The 17,532-nt window shown below is 39.1% G+C and overlaps 1 long non-coding RNA gene across 1 annotated transcript in view; it reads left to right on the plus strand.

Annotated features, from left to right (window-relative positions):
• The first annotated feature begins 1,766 nt into the window (after nucleotides 1–1,766).
• LOC122461519 overlaps nucleotides 1,767–17,532 on the plus strand; it is a 68,417-nt gene continuing 52,651 nt past the window's right edge. Inside the window, exon 1 of the long non-coding RNA XR_006283456.1 lies at nucleotides 1,767–1,841. This is a non-coding gene — a long non-coding RNA (uncharacterized LOC122461519). The remainder of the gene's footprint in view (nucleotides 1,842–17,532) is intronic.

Genomic DNA, 17,532 nt, shown 5'->3' on the forward strand with positions numbered 1-17,532 from the left:
TTCTCCAATTCGTCTACATCTTTCTTAAAGTGTGGCTCCTAAAACAGGACACAGTTCACCACCCTTCCAAACAGAGCAGGACAGCTACCTCCCATGAGTTACATATGACACTCCTCTTTGTTCCCCTTTTTAAAGATAGGCACTATGTTTGCTCTTCTCCAGTTCTCTGAGACCTCACCCATCCTCCATGAGTTCTCAAAGATAATTGCTAGTGGATCTGAGATTGCTTCAACCTAATTCCTTCAGTACCCTAGAATTTTGTCAGGCCACACCAAAGTTACATCTAACTTATCTAAACATTCATTAGCCTATTCTTTCCCTATTTAGGCTTGTGTTCCTTCCCCCTTGTTGTTAATATTAATTGTATTAAGCATCTGGTCACAATTAACATTTTTATTGAAAACTGACATAAAATCGGCATTAAACATTTCAGTCTTCTTGATGTCATCAATTAATAGTTCTCCCTCCCCACTAAGTAGTGGGCCTATACTATCCTTTGTCTTTCTCTTGCTCCGTATATATTTACAGAACTTCTTCTTATGACCTTTTATGTTCCTTGCTAGGTGTGCCTCATTTTGTGCCGTAGCCTTTCTGATTTTGTCCCTACATGCTTGCGCTATTCTTTTGTATTCCTGCTTGCACTATTCTTTTGTATTCCTCCTTAGCAATCAGTCCTTGTTTCCATTTTTTATAGGATTCCTTTTTTATTTTCAGGTCATTAAAGAGCTCCTGATGCAGCCATCGTGGCCTCTTTTTATTCTTCCTATCTTTACTACATATTGGAATAATTTGCTGTTGTTCCTTAAATATAGTCTCTGTGAGAAACTACGAGATCCCTGAACTTCTTTTTCTGAGAAGTATAAACCTCTCCAAAAGTTTGGGATACAATATTTGGCTCTCATATTTTGGTTACAGGACAACTCAAGTTTCACTAACCACTGGAACTTACTATAAAAAAGGACAACTCAAAACTTAACATTAGTTTTCGAAGCCAGTTCTAAGCTGCCAACATCTATTTTATACAGGGACTGGGAAACATGTTTCTTTCCTTTAGTTTTGCTGACAGGATTAAACCTGGCACCGTAATGCACTCAAAGGACAAGTCCAATACTGCAAACCATTTTCTGTTTTATTATCTGTGATATTGCATATTGCTGCGCTTAATTATATCACATTTGTACAGAGGCCCAGTCTTTGCAGTGTAATGACTTCCTGATGATCTGTCTTTAAATGATGAATGAAAAGAATATGCAGCCTTCAAGCTGCATATAAGACCAAGTCACTTGCCAGCAGAATCTGCTTCTATTTTTTAATTTGTATAAGAGAGATTAGAAATGTAAGTATTCCATCTGTCATTTCATCACTTTCCTAACCTGTCTACAGATTGTTAAATTATTTTGATATCTTTCCAATGCTGCTTCCAACTTCCCAGAAAAAGTACCTGAGATTTATGAAAAAAAATTGCTTTATTGGGTTAATCTTACGATTTCAGAACTGAGTTTAACTCAAAATCAAAACCCATGGCTACCGATGAACCACAGGTTCTTCTTGTTCATGTGAGCCCCTCCATCACCCTCTTCAGCATGGCACTTCTGAAATGTAGAAATCTGTCACTTCTGAGATAAACCCACTAATCTACCTCTCTCTTTGTCACATTCTCTGTGCAGTGAGCAGATTTCTTCTGTGGATATTTTCAATCACTTTTTTCCAGTGCTACTATTGTGTCATAAGCTGATAGCTTTAACTAGTGATTTTCTGTTTTTCAGATTCGACGAAGACATCCAAACACCTCTCTGTGAAATGTTTTCAGAGTGCATCCCCTGCTGAAAATCTCCTCTAAGGTAATCTTTATGAATGACAGAAAGTGTGTCATAAATAAAATTGCTGAAACTGTTTCTTGCTCAGCAAGAATTCTGTATACTGCCATATTCATCACCAGCAGCAGTATTCTCTCTCAGTCTTGATGGTAAATACCTCTGCAAATCTTGTTGTTGGAGGGGGAGGGGTTAATATCATCCACAGCTTCCACTTTGCATCCTAGTCTTCACATTTTACTGTTTCATTTCTCCACTTGTATGATCTTTGCCTCTTTTGCTCTGTCTGGTCCAAGTATCCAGCCTGATCTTTATCTGTGTGTTATGCGTCCTTTTAGTGATGTGTCTGGCCTCTGAAATTTGAGCTAATATTATTAGTAATGCTGGCTACTTCTTGTCTCATCTACTGTACTCTTTGGCTTCCTTTTCTAGTAACAAAATTCTCAGGATTAATTGTGATTGCTGTTCATGGGGGCAGGTTTATGCTCTTTATTCATGAAGTGATCATAGCAGTATTAAGATAGTGGGTGTGTAGGATAAGCCTCCTTCATCACTCTTATGTTTCCAAAAGCTTTTTCAGCTTAATTTGATGCCTCTGAAGTCAGGCAATGGGTGTTTATCTGATTTAAACTCATCAAGTACGTTATACTTTTAAAAAAAATTAGTAACAGGAGTTTTGAGTTTGATTCAGAAATTACTTGGTGTCATTCTTTGGCTTGTGTTTAGCAGGAAGTGAGACAAGGTGATCGTAATGGTCCCTTCTGGCCTTAAAACATATCAGTCTGTGTTCCAAGTTATGCTGATATCTTTTGTGATTTGAGGTGGGAAGGGTCAGGTACAAATTGTGTTATTGTCGGCTTCATGTTCTCAGAGCCAATCAGAATGCAATATAAAAATCTTGCAGGATTTCAGTTGCATTTGTGTAAATTAAAACAACACATGAATTCTGACATTTTTGTTTGAAATTCTTTGAAATGTCACCTGCTATAGTCCTTGCAGTCTCTTTTAATAAAGAATCTCTGCTCTCATCCTGCACAAAGGAATTAGCATTATTCAAATTAACCAGGTAAAAATGGGTATGCCTGCCGGTTAAAAATAGGGAATTCAAAATGGGGAGCATAATTATAACTGTTTTAAGTTCATGCATTGGCTATTATTTTTATAATGAATATATTGTTTGGGGCAATGCAACAAGATGATTGTGCATTTCACAGCTGCTTAGGGTTTCATGGATGAAATACTGACTTTTTTTCTACTGTTCAAGTGCATTTCCCTAGCATAATTAATTCTTCTCCGTCTGATCTTTAGTGCTGTGGTTTGCTAGCAAAGGGAAACATTGTTGCCAGAGAGAGCCTAGCCGCAGAAGCCAGTGATGCTTAGGATAAATAGGGAAAGGTGACTGGTTGTCACAAGTTTCCCACTGAAGCAAGTACTTTAGAGGTACCAATGTCTGCTTGAGAATGTTGTTTTCCATGATTTCATCTGAGTCTGGGGAAGAAAGCCTGAAGGTAGCACCCAGCCATGGGATTCCTTACAACTGAAGGCTGTGAAGAGCTGCTGAGTGAAAACCTGCAGACACTCTATGCACTACAGATGGGTGGAAATTCTCTGATGGAATATTTTTTCATCAGAAAACATCAGTTCGTCTAAGTAAAAAGTTTCACAGAAATATGTTGATTGCAACAAATCTTTGTCGAAAAAAATTGGGGGGAAAAATATTTCCATAATATCAAAAATGTATTTTGATCTTTTTGGAATACAATGTTTCAATTTTCCATTTCAAAATTACTTTCTGTTTCAATTTCTTTATATAATATAATATGTATATAATATAAAATAAAAAAGTCAAATCAGAACTAAGTATTTTAAGAGACCGTAAGCTAGTTTTTTGTTTTTGTTTTATTTTGTTAGAGAGGAAATTTTGAGGGTGGGTTGTTAGGGCTGATGATTTTGGAATAGGAAAAAAAAATTTGAAATCACTGAATTCCCCGTGAAACAAAATATCTGAATCCTGTCCAGGTGCAGCTTTATTGCGATTTCTGGATGGTAACCAAGAGGCAGTACAACAAAATGCAGTGCTACAAATAAAAATAAACGTTTGAAATCATTGAAAAGAATAGGAATTAAGAAATTTTGGACATAGACTACAGAAAAGGAGTTATTAGAGACTGCTAGGAACAAAATTAACTCATCTTCATGAGGGAAAATAAAAGTTCGCGGAATCCTAGAAAACCATAGGATTAGAACTTTTGATGATGGAAAACCAGCATCCTAATGCATCAAGTGATTATTCTGTAGCGTGGCTGGCAATTCATTTTCATGTTCACATTGATCTAGAATCTTTAAATCAGGTATGCTCTTTCATTACGGGCCATAGAGTACGTGAACAAAAATTCTTAATCTGACTTGACTTTATCAACAGCCATTGCTCATGTGTCTTTTTCACCTATGATATTGAAATTTGATGTGCTCATTAATTATGCACTGCTAATTACAAGGGGAGGAAAACAATTTGAAATCTTACATTTGTATCAAAGTTCACCAAAAGGTCATCATCAGTAATGATTTACCAACAAAAAAATTATTATATTAATTCTTTCCATAAGTAAATCACATTGTTTATGAGGGCACCAGTTTGGAGACAAAAGCTCATCTGGGGTCGCCACTTTGATTTATCAGATTTTAACACCAATACTAAAAGTCACATAAACCCGAAGGATGTACTACTGTCTCATATGATATGATATTTTATAGCCCTGATTCTCCATTACATTGAAAACACAGTTTCATACCTTATTCATAGTCGATTGGTCCCGATACAAGTAGGGCTTGTCTATACTGGCACTTTACAGCACTGCAACTTTCTCGCTCAGGGATGTGAAAAAACACCACCCAGAGTGCAGCAAGTTTCAGCGCTGTAAAGCGCCAGTGTAGACCGTGCGCCAGTGCGGGAGCCGCGCTCCCAGCACTGGGATCTACACCCCTCGTGGAGGTGGTTTTTTTAGCGTGCTGGGAGAGCTCTCTCACAGAGCTCTGCCATGACTACAGAAGCCACATTAAAGTGCTGCCACGGTTAAACATTGCCCGTGTAGACTAGTTTTCACAGGAGCAGCCCTATCGCACCACTGGTGGAAGGTACATCTGGGCCATTGGAGGATCAGATGTAGAATAGCTCCACTCTGCCATGCCTCCTGACTTCTCTTTCTCACCCACATTCTGCCCTGGGAGATCCCTAACACATTCCCCTCCTGCTTCTTAACCTGGGAGAAGAGAAGTCAGTTGGCATAGAAGCCAGCACTGATTCCGCTATATTAAATTCACTGAACTCTAGCCATTGATCATCACAGGCCACTTTTAGGCCCATATGGGGCACAAAGAAGCCTTAGTCAACTAAAGAATCTGGACCAATGCGTATATACAAAATATATAATAATTTATCATTTTCATATAATTTACTTTGAAGCCAACTTATTCTTTGACATGAAAGTATTATCCACTCAGGAGTAAAAAAACGAAAATAGCCAATCAAAGGAGAAAGTTATTCCAATTTTTTCTCTTCCTGCATGTTGATATCCTTTTGTCTTTTACCTTACTGAATTATACACAGAATTAGAAAATTATATGTATAATGTTGACACTGCTTGCTGTGATGGTTCTTACACTTAGGGCAAATTTGTGTAAAAATGTGTTTTTCACAAATATACATAGCACAGGAATGACACCTATAGTTACGGTTGCCTGACACTGTCCGTTATAAAACTCTGTTGTCTTTGTTTATTTCCAAAAAATAGTAAAAAAAAATGTATGTGATCGTGTAGTTAAATATTGTATCATACTGTTTATGCATAAGGAAGCCAAATTAAGGTTCACAGGTGACCTTAAATATTGCAATTTCAACCTTTTGAGTGCTTGACTTTGCAACTTTAATAGTCTTTGACTGTAGGTTGTGGGGGTGTTGTTTTTGTTTGTTTGTTCGTGGGGGTTGTATGTAGTATGTCTGGCAGTATTTGAAATTGATCTTTAAAGTGGTGATTGTTCTTGGAAGATGGATAGCAGAAGGTGTTGGATTGTAGCAGCCCTGGAGATTCTTTGTCAATTGAACAGATAAAGAACAGGGAGTGGAAGTGTCTCCTGCTAGAGAAACCATCTCTATGATGTCACAGATCTCTGATCCTGTACTGAGTTCTCTATAAGTACAGGGATCTACCAGTGGAGTGCTTATTGCAGATTGAGGTCTTAGTGGCTTGTTTATATGGGTAGGTGTATGAGGGTATGTTTAAACCAAATTAAGTCTAGTTAAACTAGACTGAAAACACATGATGAAATTCGTAATAGAGTACTAACTCCATATTTATCAGGAACTACATCCTATAGGGCTTGTCTATATGACCACTTAGTGCGCAGCAAGGTGGATTGTGGATTTACAATACACCAGCCTGCTGTGCACTAAGTGAGCATGTGGACCCTGCTGCTTCTCACTAAAAGTTCCACAGTGCACTTAGACCTAATACAATATGTCAGAGCACACGACAGAACTTTTAATGTATGGCAGCAGGGTCCACATGGCCACTTAGTGCACAACCTGCTACGGTGCTGTAGATTTAAACTCCAACTTCCCATGCATAAAGCACCATATATACAATCCTTAAATTATATAGTGGTATAGGCCCAGAAGTAGGCCATGGGCCCGCGATGTGTGGAATGGTTTGATGTACTGTTTTTTACTACCTCATTTAACATTTTTTAAAGAATCTCAATAATTATATAAAGTACCTCCTTCCCCCCCATACTGAAGCATTTGGAGACACTGTAAAACAGAATAAAACTATTGAAAATGGAAATAAAAATAGTTAGAACTCAACAGTTGTAGTTCCAAGAGCATCAGTATCCATTTTTCCATATACTTGGGGCAAAGTTGCTATGATGGAAAGAATAAGAAATAATTCTGGTAAAATCGTGGTACATGTTGGCAAATGGTGACTTTTTAATGGCATCCACTGTTTGCTCTGTGGTGGTCTGGTCTTTCAAGCTACCTTAAATAGATCATTAAACTTAATTTTATAATATCCCTCAGATAACTACACTTAAACTCTTCTGTCAAGCGCCTTGTTAATTGCCTTTCTCTCAAAACGAACTAATTACAATTTTGTTAAATCTTTCCTCATACATAACCCCTTCTAAAGCCAAAAAAAAATCTGATTTCTCTTTGGCTTCTGCTCTCCTACCACCTTGTGAGTAGGGCAGAATCTTTCAGATGATTTTGATGGGAATACTTCACAGCCAGCTACTTACGTTATGACCTTGAGGTTATCTTTGATAGTAAATCAGCTTTTAATTACCATTTTAGTTACACTGTAAAAAAATATTCTGTTATTTCCAGAACACAGTAAGGATTCAACCAACACTGTCACAAGAGGATACATTTATTTTAAGGCCTTTATTACTAATTATAGCTGGCTTATTACTCTTCATTGTTCATTGGTCTTCCAGAATGTTTGTTTACTTAGATTTCCTCAGCTAAAGTGCTAATCCCTTGAAAATCAACATGAAACGTTGCACATGTGTTGAGATCTTCTCACTGTTAAGTTCCAGTACATTTTTTGATTCATTTGAAAATTCAGCTTGCCTCTTACAGGAGACAGGTGGCAATGGTACAATGGATTGCAATGTCACCATGGACTCCCTTGCCTGTTATGGTCCTGGATAGTTAGATGAACTCCTGGATTTATGTTTGTGTGTTAGCATTGTGAAATGCCTTGGAATTTTTGTATGTGATGAAAGTGTTTCAATGGGAGTTTTTTGTATGGAATTTATAGAAGCAGCATAATGTTTTATGACCTTTGCAACCTTGCTTGCATTACTAAATTGAATACATAAAACAAATCGGGTATTATGTTGCACTAAGCAGGAAAATGAACTGTACAAAAGGAAATGGGAGTAAAAGTGTCATACATAAAAGCTTCGTCCACGCCTTAAAACACAGTTCCTTTTTAAAAATAAAAAATGAAATACAAAATATTTCAGACACAAAAAGCATGTTAGATCTGTCACACAGAAAAGAATAATTATCTCACACAAGTATTCAAATATTCAATATAATTCAAAAAGACAATTCAGTATGCATCAGACAAGTGTTTCTGATAAAATATCAAGTTTACATAGACTTTTTATTTAAAGATAATGTAAAGTGAAATTTATGGTTTAAGTTAAATGCATTTTAAAAAATGATCAACATCTTCCATTTCCCATGTACTTATTTTTCCCTCACGTCTCTTCATCACTCCAATTTCATGATATCTTCTGCAAAAACTGTAATAGAGAATGATAATTTCCATTATTACTAGATTCACAGACAAATTTCATTAACACAGAGATAAAGTTGCCCGGTGGTGTCTCATGACTTTCCATAACATCAAGTTCAGCAAAACTCAAACCTCTGAAAACCAGGGACATGCCCACTGAACCTTAACTCTGCCCCCTGAAGTTGGCAATAGCTACTGGGAATTTTCTGCATGCACTCCAGCTGCATGTACTGTATTAGATGTAGCTCTTTTGAAAGGTGGAGGGATTAATTTGAGGAGCATGAAGAGCTGTGATCATGATGTGAGGTGATCCTGATTCTTTGGGTGGGTGTGCACAAAGGAAAGTAGTGCATGTGCACCTTGAGGGATTCAATATGCCTCATTTCTGCCCTGGCTTTTGTAAAATGTCAGTACCGTGCAGAGAGTTATTTTTTCCATGGCTACTGTCAGCCAGAGGTCCTGGAACAATTTGTGTAGTGGGGGTGCTGAAAGCCATTAGACAAAACTGTAAACCCTGTAAATGATGGAAACCACTTCAAACCAGGGGGTGCTGCTGCACCCCCAACACCCCTAGTTCCCCTAGTTCCAGCACCTATGCTGTCAGCAGTCAGGTGGGATTTCAGAGTGGTCTGTGGGTTAAGTGAGAGGTCAGTGAAAGTATAGAGTTGGAAGGAATCTTGTGGGTAAGACTAAAGGGGTGATAAAAGGGGGTAAAGGGGTAGCAAAATTTCGCAAATGTGGAGTTGTTTCTGTGGTGTAGGCTCAGTGTTTGAGAGTAGAATAGGTGCAGGTAGTTTCTTTTCAGTACAGCTCACCTAAATAATAAGGTTTGCCTTAGCAAAGAGAAGGCATTACATTCTGCTCCCTTTGTCATGTGTCCTATTCCCTAAGTAATGTGCACTATTTGCAAAGGCAGAATGTGAGAATGTATGTTATGGGCATATTAGGTCAGTGCTCAAAGAGGAGGCCGAGTTCAGGTTGTGTTGGTGTGTACCTTAACTCAGTATTTCCTGTTTTTCCAAGGTTTGAATTTTGTTGAAGTTGGTGTTCTGAGATGGCACGTGATACTACCAGGCATCCTTAACTCTACATTAACAAAGGTTTTTGTCAGTGAATATAAAATTGAACAATGGACCCTGCCTCTCTCCTGTACACCAGTGCAACTCATTCACTTCTGGTAAAACTGAGAATCATATCTGATTCAGTTGGTGTTGGTTTTGAAAACCACAGATGTTTTTGTTGTTTTCATTTTGTGTTCATGGCCTATAGGAACATGTTTTTCACTTTCCAAGAGCCAGATTCTGCCAGGTCATTAAGTAGGGGTAGAGTAGAAGTGAGAATAAACATAGGAGACTTTTTGACTCTCAAAAGTCCTGTGTAAGCACCAGTCTGAATTGCAGTCCACTGGGGAATGCAGGGGGTGATGTGTCCCTACTCCTGCAAAAGGATCAGAGAGGAGTTGGGCCATAGCACTGCATGACCCAGGCACAAGCCAGCAATATTATCTGGTGTGCAAAAAGAGTAGATGTTAGCTGAAACCCATAAGGTCCTAGGCACACCCAGGAATTCAGGAAGGTATTCCACCTTCCTGAGAAAGCTCCATCTAGGATGATGAAACTCTTTACCTGGAACTCTGACCTCAATGCTTATTAATCCCCAAATCCTTTTTCATTTATGTTTGTAGAGCTGAAATAATTTCTCTTCCCCTTCAGGAACTGGCTTTCTGTACTGCTAAGATTATAATGTAAAACACTACAGAAAAGAATCAATTGTGTAAACGCAAAACTAGGATCGTCACTGGGGATAAAAACACATAAAAGAGAACAAAAATGTCTATCAGTGCTAGCAAAGTGAGAAGAGAAGAGTACAAAACTCCACCTTCCTATTTATGCTCACAGAAAGGAACCAAACCTACCATATGTTGGGAAAATGAAAGCATATAAACCTGATGTTGGGTCTCTGACACATCACAATGCCAGTGCATTAGTGAGCTTGCCAATTAGCAAATTCTGCATTACTAAGTAATCCTTTTAGTGTGATACTTGGTTTAATTGTGTTACTGCGGGGCACTTAGATTAACTGCTAAGATGGGAAAATTCAGGGTTGTCAACTTTTTCTATTTATGTATGTATGCTGGGGAGCAAAGACAAATTACTTTGCTGACTTTGAGTGTAAGCCTTGCCCTTTAAGATGATGTCAGATCAGATATCTAAGTAGCATTTAACTTCCCCCATACAAATGACCTTTACATCAGTTGCCTCTAATGAAATGTTGAGTGGAACCATCATCCTTCTTGCCCAGCATGGCCTTTGTGTTGCAACCTCATCTCTACCAGTCTTGTCAACTCCCTCAGGCACAGATATAAGGGAAGCCTTCTTTGGAAGATAGCTTTTGTATTCAACCCTGACCCTACTTCCAGCCACTTTCCCATGGACAACTTCACTGAGGCTATGGAGGATGAGACTGTTTCTGCCTCCCCATTTGTCTCCTACACTTGAGGCTCTATTGATTCCAGTCACAGAAACAGAACAGGGACTGGAGCCATCACATTAGCATGGTGCCCCAAAGTTCCTCCTTTCCTCACAAGAACATTTTGTAACCTATTAATAAGGCCTCTTACTCCAACCAAATGGACAGTCTAGGGATTGCTGGAATACTATCCTAGTAATAACTTGAGTATTAGGGTTGACTTGGAGTAACGTTTAGTATGCCAGCAAAGCCTGAATGTATGCGACTTCTGTCACAAGGTGGTGAAAAGAGGCTGCCTGCAGAAGTCCTAATGGGGTAAAGTGTTGCGGCAGGATTATTTTAGCCCATGCAGCAGGCAGGGACCAGGTGTGTGGAGCTTCCTGCAAGCCATCATGGATGGGATATAGGGAGAAGGGATCCACAGAGGCAGAGTGCAGAGGAAAATGTTGGCAGAGAGCTTTCTTCAGCCACAATGTTGGAGGAATAGCTGCAGATTTGCTAAACTCTGGTTCCATGGTATTGAGAGGTTTTGAATCAAAATGCATGCCAGTAGCATTAGAGAGACAAGGTGGGTAAGGTAATTGTGATGTTATGCTTAGGACACCCAGAACTGTGAGCCACTATGATACCACTTTGTCTTAGCAAAAGTGGGAGTTTTGCGGCTGCCAAGCTGTGTGTCAGTTCCCTGACATATCAGCCTGTCTGCCTTGCCAGCGAACTCTTCAAGACTCTGCCAGTCTAAACCTTGCCTTGCAAGTAACAATCAGTGAACCCCAGTTCCCCAGAGATATCTCCTTGCAGTGTCCAGACCCTCTCACTGGACTCCTACAGAAATTGTTTGCTGCCTCCAAAGAGACAGAGCTCACATCAGCCTGTTAAGTTAGCTGAAGACGCACACTTCATTTTAAAACACATGGGATGGTTTTGTAGTAAGACAAGAATACATTTAACAACAAAGAACAGAGATTTAAGAAATTCTAAGCAAGAACAAAAGACAGCTATGGTTACAAATAAAACAACAAAACACTCTTTCTAGTGACTAAAACTTAATTTTAGCACATTACAATCTTTGTCTAAACAGTTTCCTTAGTTACATCAAGTTATCAGCACCCGTTGCCATCCAGACTAGGGAATACAATTTTCACAGGCCCAAAGGGTGCTGTAGCTTATGTCGCCTCAGTGATGGATAACTAAATGGTCTTTTTGCTCCCCTTATATTATCCAAAATGTTCATTACTTTTGCCTTAAGAGCCAGGAAGGCTTTCTAGGGTGTAGAGTCTGTCCCCAAGCATGACTGTGAAACTGTCTTCTCTCCTGTTTGTTTAATGGCTTTGTGTTCCTTATATGTAAGTGTACTGTCATTGTCCTCTGCCTGCCAGTCAGACAGGTAAATAAGCTCCTTTGTCTAGGACAGGCCGAGGTTATGCACTGCCTCCCAAATACATTATAAGAACATATTTTCAGAACATATCTATAACTCCTTGTACACAACTCATACACACATCACACAATGATTTTCAGGACCAGCATGTTGTCACCAGTTTCCATATGATACTTTGCATGATGTCTTTGAGATGTATATTAGGGCAATGATGTGAGTTACAGTATGGGGGTTCCTCTATCAGTGAGACTGAGAGTCTCCCAGGGTCATGAATATCTTTTATTGGACCAACTCCTATTTGTGAAAAAGACAAGCACTCAGCTTACACAGTGCTCTTCTTCAGGTCACCCACCTTGTCTCTCTAATATCCTGGGACTAAAATGGCTGCAACTGCACTGCAAACAACAATCCCAGTAGCATGGCTGCTTCCGTGGTAGGGAAGATGTTTACACACAGGTTTTTGTGTTCAGTCATTACCTTTCTGATACTTAAAAAGTTAAAAGTAACACTCTGGATATTTTTCATTTTATTTTTTTCTGTTGTGAAAGAATTAACTCACAGCTAGCACCTCCTTGTGGCTAGGATTGGCAAAGCATCTCTTCCCCAGTCACTTTAAAGTCTTTCTCCTTGCAGGGTAGTCTATGAACAAAAAGGAAGTGGAATTAATGCAAATAAACACAGGTAATAGGAAAGAAAGGGGAATGATCCCCTCTCAGGGTGCTTCAGAATCTGGGAGGGAGGGACCTCGGGCAGCAGTCATCTGGGAGAAGTTCTTGCCTTTAGTCAGCCCTTTCTTCAGAGGCTGAAGGTTTGTTCTCTTTCCGGATCTGCCACAAGCAAGCTGCAGTTCTCCCCTTTTAAGCTCCTCCTCTAGCCTATGCATGCATTGCAGGTGTGGCAAGGTGGAGCTGCCTGAGCCCAGAGCAGCTGCCTAACTCCTTGTTATCCAGTTTCGGGCTTGTATACCACATCACACCGTTTACAAAGTTTTTTTAAAAGTTTATCTTTTTCTATAATACCATTTAAATATTCAGTAGGAATTTCCAGACTATGTCAAACTCCATCATTTCTCACCAAATGAATAAACACAAGTAGAAATTCTGCTCCACAGCTTTATGTAGCAAATTACACAGAATGGCGGCAACCTTTAAGTCATGTCCATGCATTCTGTAACAATTGCTTACAAAATAGTTTGCTCATTTTTCTATTATGATATTTTATTTCCTCATTTGCACAAATTTTATTTGTTGTTTTTGCAGTTCTGCCACTTCAATTTGTATTAATGCAAAAAGAATTCAAGGGTAAATGTCCCTCAGATAATTTAAAACACATCTTATACCGGCAAAAGTTCAGTTTCAGATGAATATCCTACAGTTAGTGCAGAATGACATTTAATTTAGATGCTGAAAAGTATAGATTATTGGATCTAGAGGGTTATACCTTGGCCAGTAATGAGTGCAAAAGTGACATATGACTGATGTTATTGTTTGCAAATTATCATACTGCCAGTGAAAGTAACTATTAGAGACAATCAAATACATCCCAGAGGTGTAGTGAAATCATTACTTTCTGTGGGTATCTTGTGATTTATCCAGAAGACATTGCATTATAGAACACCAGGGAATTTGAGAGAGAGCCCACCATAATCTGTGGGGTCATGACCTCATAGATTACACAGAATGATCAGTTTGTGTTGTCAGAGTAATACCATCCTGAAGACACAGTTTTGGCATTGTGGGTTAGGCTGATGGGATTATAGCTATGAATTGATTTACATCGCACAGAGAAATTTTAGTGTAAGGCCCTCTTTATCAAACAAACAACCGGATTATTAAAGATTTATTTTACAGTGAGCGAGTTCATTGAAGTGGAGAATGAAGTGTCAAAAACACAAGCCTTATTAATAATCTCAATTCCCACAATATTTTTTTCTAAAAAGTAAACTCTGTTTCCCTGTGTGTTATGTTTATCTCAGCCTGTAGACTCTTTTGGAGAGCCGGAGGCGTGTAGTCCTTTCACTTTATACGTATTCACTAATAAATAAACCTGAGAATGAAGAATTCAAATAGTCCTTAAGGTGAAGGGAGCGGACAATTGTTTTGTTTTTTGATAATGTTTTTTAGAAACAGCACAACTAAATAGTATCTCTTATCAGTGGAATCTCAAATAATAAGAGCTGCAGAATAAACTGAGAAATATGCTATAAAAATGTACCCCTTTTCACAAACCCAGTCCTCGATGCCAAGGAAATTACTGAAGTGTTTAAATATGCAATTTAAAGAGTGAACACTTGCACTGTCTTTTTCCTTCCCTACAAAGCTGAGCCAGTATTTAAATATTTTGTTTTGTGCCACTTCAAAGTGAAGAAATACCAATAAGCGTGTTAGGTTTAGATAATCCAAAATTCCTTTTACTCAGCTTCTTATTCTATATTTATCTGTCTGGTTTAGAAATCTATGCCAATGTGTTCATCTTCCACCCAAACCTATACATCAAGCATCAAAACTCATCAGTGAGATGGAATAATGGCATTTAATTAGTCTTTGATATATGGCTTAATTAGGTCTTAATAAGAGGTAGTGCGTCCTAAAATCAATTATTTTACTCTTCTGAATAAGAGCAACTAATTAGTAGGTAAATCTCCACAGTTCCCCTTTCATCCTACAGTTTTCAACAGTCTTGTGAAGGAGATTATACTGATGAAATTATCCCTCTAATAGCTAGGAGATATGCCTAGCTGTACCTTAGAAGGTGCTTTGCTAAACAAGTTGAAGTAGGTAAGGGGTGGAGGGGCTTCAGGGAAATGGAAAAAAAAGTCTGAGGCACAAAATGCCCTACTGAGAATTCTAGCCCGATTGACTGTGTCAGGTCACCCAGTGATGTATTGCCCTGCCTGCAGTATACCCCTTGTATGCAATAAATATGTCCTTCAATTCATTTTGGTACACTATTCAATGTCCTGTAAACCAACATATCTGTTCACTTTGTCCAGATTTGTGTTGCTGAAAGCAAAGGATATTCCGCTGGCTTTATCCTTTTTCCTTACAAAATAAAGCCTTATATTTGGACACTACCTTTACATCTGAGAGGGAGTAGGGAAAGTGGTCCCTGAAAGAATAATCAGAGGCTCCTCAAGAAAGATGGATACAGTGATCACCATTAAAAGTAAATATTTACCCACAGTTACCAAAGTTCCTTCCTATTTTAAGTGCAGGAAAGAACTGTAGTATGTAAGATTGCACTGTTTGGTAGATGATGCCATTGTAATGATGATCACAGCAGTCAGACGTTATACATGGAAGTGTTTGCAGAGCAGCATTTGTCTCTGTTATTCTGACCAGAGTCCTAATTACAGCAAGATCATGGTTAGGAGGGAAAATAGAAAAGGCTGCTGCTTTGGTGTGTAGAATTTACATCTGTGTTCATCCCCAATGGGCCAAAGATTGAGGATCTTGCTCAGTCCTTACTTGGTGAAAGTTACTATGTGTTCGGCATTAGTTATTACATCACTGCTTCCCTTTCGTGCTTGTAATTTCTTTAAAGGGCTTATCCTTTTCAAAATGCCACCTACAGACACCAGGCTGCTCTCAAAGAGTGTCCATAATTTCATCTAGTTATGGGAGCTAATGTACTTCATGTCATCACAGCTTTCTCAGACTTGATGCCAACTCCCTTTGAGTTTTCACTTTAAGCAAGAGGGACTTATTCCCCTTCAGTCGGTGGTCATTTTTGGTTGTTCCCCAGTGGCTCAAGGGCACTCCAATTACATGATAACTCAATCAGTGCAGCATTTTGTTTGCTGCTTCTGCAGCCTTCATGTATCCGCCCTTTTCAGCTGAGCCTCCTTGTCAAAGATACCAGAGAGAGATTTCCTAACTGTGAATGGGTTTTGCTATTGCTTCAGTTTCCCTTATGCTTATTGCTGCAGCTTTTCTAGACACTTTCTAGTGTTAGTCATTAACCACAACACAGTGCCCCTGTTTTAAAAGTCCGGGGTTGCCTTCTGTTCTTTGTTTTTCCTCTCTGATGCATTAGTCATGCTTTTTTGTGGAAGAAAATGTTCTAACAGACAACCCCTTCCCCCATGAGGTTTGGTAAATTGATGCATTCCTTTTATATCTAATCTTGATTCAAATGCTGATCCCAATAGTTCAGTTCATGGTTTAACATGCTACTGAGCAGAATATGATAGCTGTGAAAGGCAATGTTATTTAGTTTTTATTTTAATGGGTTGGGACAGAAGTTTCTTCAGATTGTGACAGTGAATTTCTTAATCCGCAAACAACAATGATTAAATTTGCATCCGTCTTCTGTCAGATTTTAACTAACTGGGCTCTGTATTGGGGACGGAAGCTAACATAGCCGTGGGGAATACAGAATCCTCTCTCTCCAAACCAGAATCAGAGCACAGTGCACCCACACAGCTAGTCCATAGCTTGTGAATTTGAGTAGCAACCTGGCTCCAGAATACTCTCCCCTATGTGGGCTTTGCAGCTGAGGGTTCTCTGCAGTTCACAGACTCACTGGCCTTTCCCTTGAACAGCTCACAGCCCCTTCCTGCTTTAATGGATGGGCCACCATGGAGTCCAGATCCACAATCTGCACAAATTTCTGAGTCCCCTTAGGAAGCCTCTAAGTAGCCTGCTCCCCATGCATCTTGCAAGCACAACTGTAGCGGTATTGCTGCAGTTGCTTGCAGGTATTGGGCTCTCCTTGGCCCCCTGCATCTGTGAATATTTCTTCCCAAGTGTGAAACACAGCCCTTCATATCACTCTGTCCAACTTGCCCCCAGAACAAATAATGTAAGTGGAGTATAGAGTTTTGCACTAAGGAAAGAGGGGTTTGTTATTTTTTTGAAGACTGTGTCCTGTTGGGGAAAGTAGGCAAAATATCTATTTTCTATTGCTGAAAACAGGTAGACTGCCACCCCCCAACCCAAAAAAAGCATGCTCAGATCCTGTTTAGAGCAGCAGACAAACACCACAATGTATTTGTCTCAAAAGAAGACAGGCAAATCTCCATTTTCAGCTGAAAAATCTCTATTCCATTTCATGGCAAAACTTGGATTTTAGGTGAATTTTCAAATTTTTAAATAGTTTTCAATTTTATGGTGGATTATACAAGCCTTCCTGATCATTTTCATGGCTTTTCATTGTAACAACATCCTCTTTGGGTGGTCTTCCAGTGGCTCCTCCTCATCCACTACAATGAATACAAACTAGTCATCTTCATTTTTAAGGTCCTTCACAGCCTATCCCCACCCTACCTATCATCTCCTATACATTATTTAGGTTTAAATTCCTGCCTCTTCTATGGCAGCTGTGCCTGCCTTCATTGCCCATTAAATTTAAATTTAAATGTTAAATTTTAAAACACCTTTTCACTTTCTCCCATGCAACCCCCCATGCAGGGGAGGAGCTCCCCGTAAATACCTTCTACACCACCTTATTGTCCTCCTCCAAATCCCTCCTGAAAACTCCTCTGCTGTGATGCCTACAAAAACTTGACAGTGGTTAGGCAACTAGTGTGCTACAGATGCTTGTTTTTAACGCTAGCCAGTTCTGT

This window comes from Chelonia mydas, chromosome 8, assembly GCF_015237465.2.
Source record: "Chelonia mydas isolate rCheMyd1 chromosome 8, rCheMyd1.pri.v2, whole genome shotgun sequence".
NCBI lineage: Eukaryota > Metazoa > Chordata > Testudines > Cheloniidae > Chelonia > Chelonia mydas.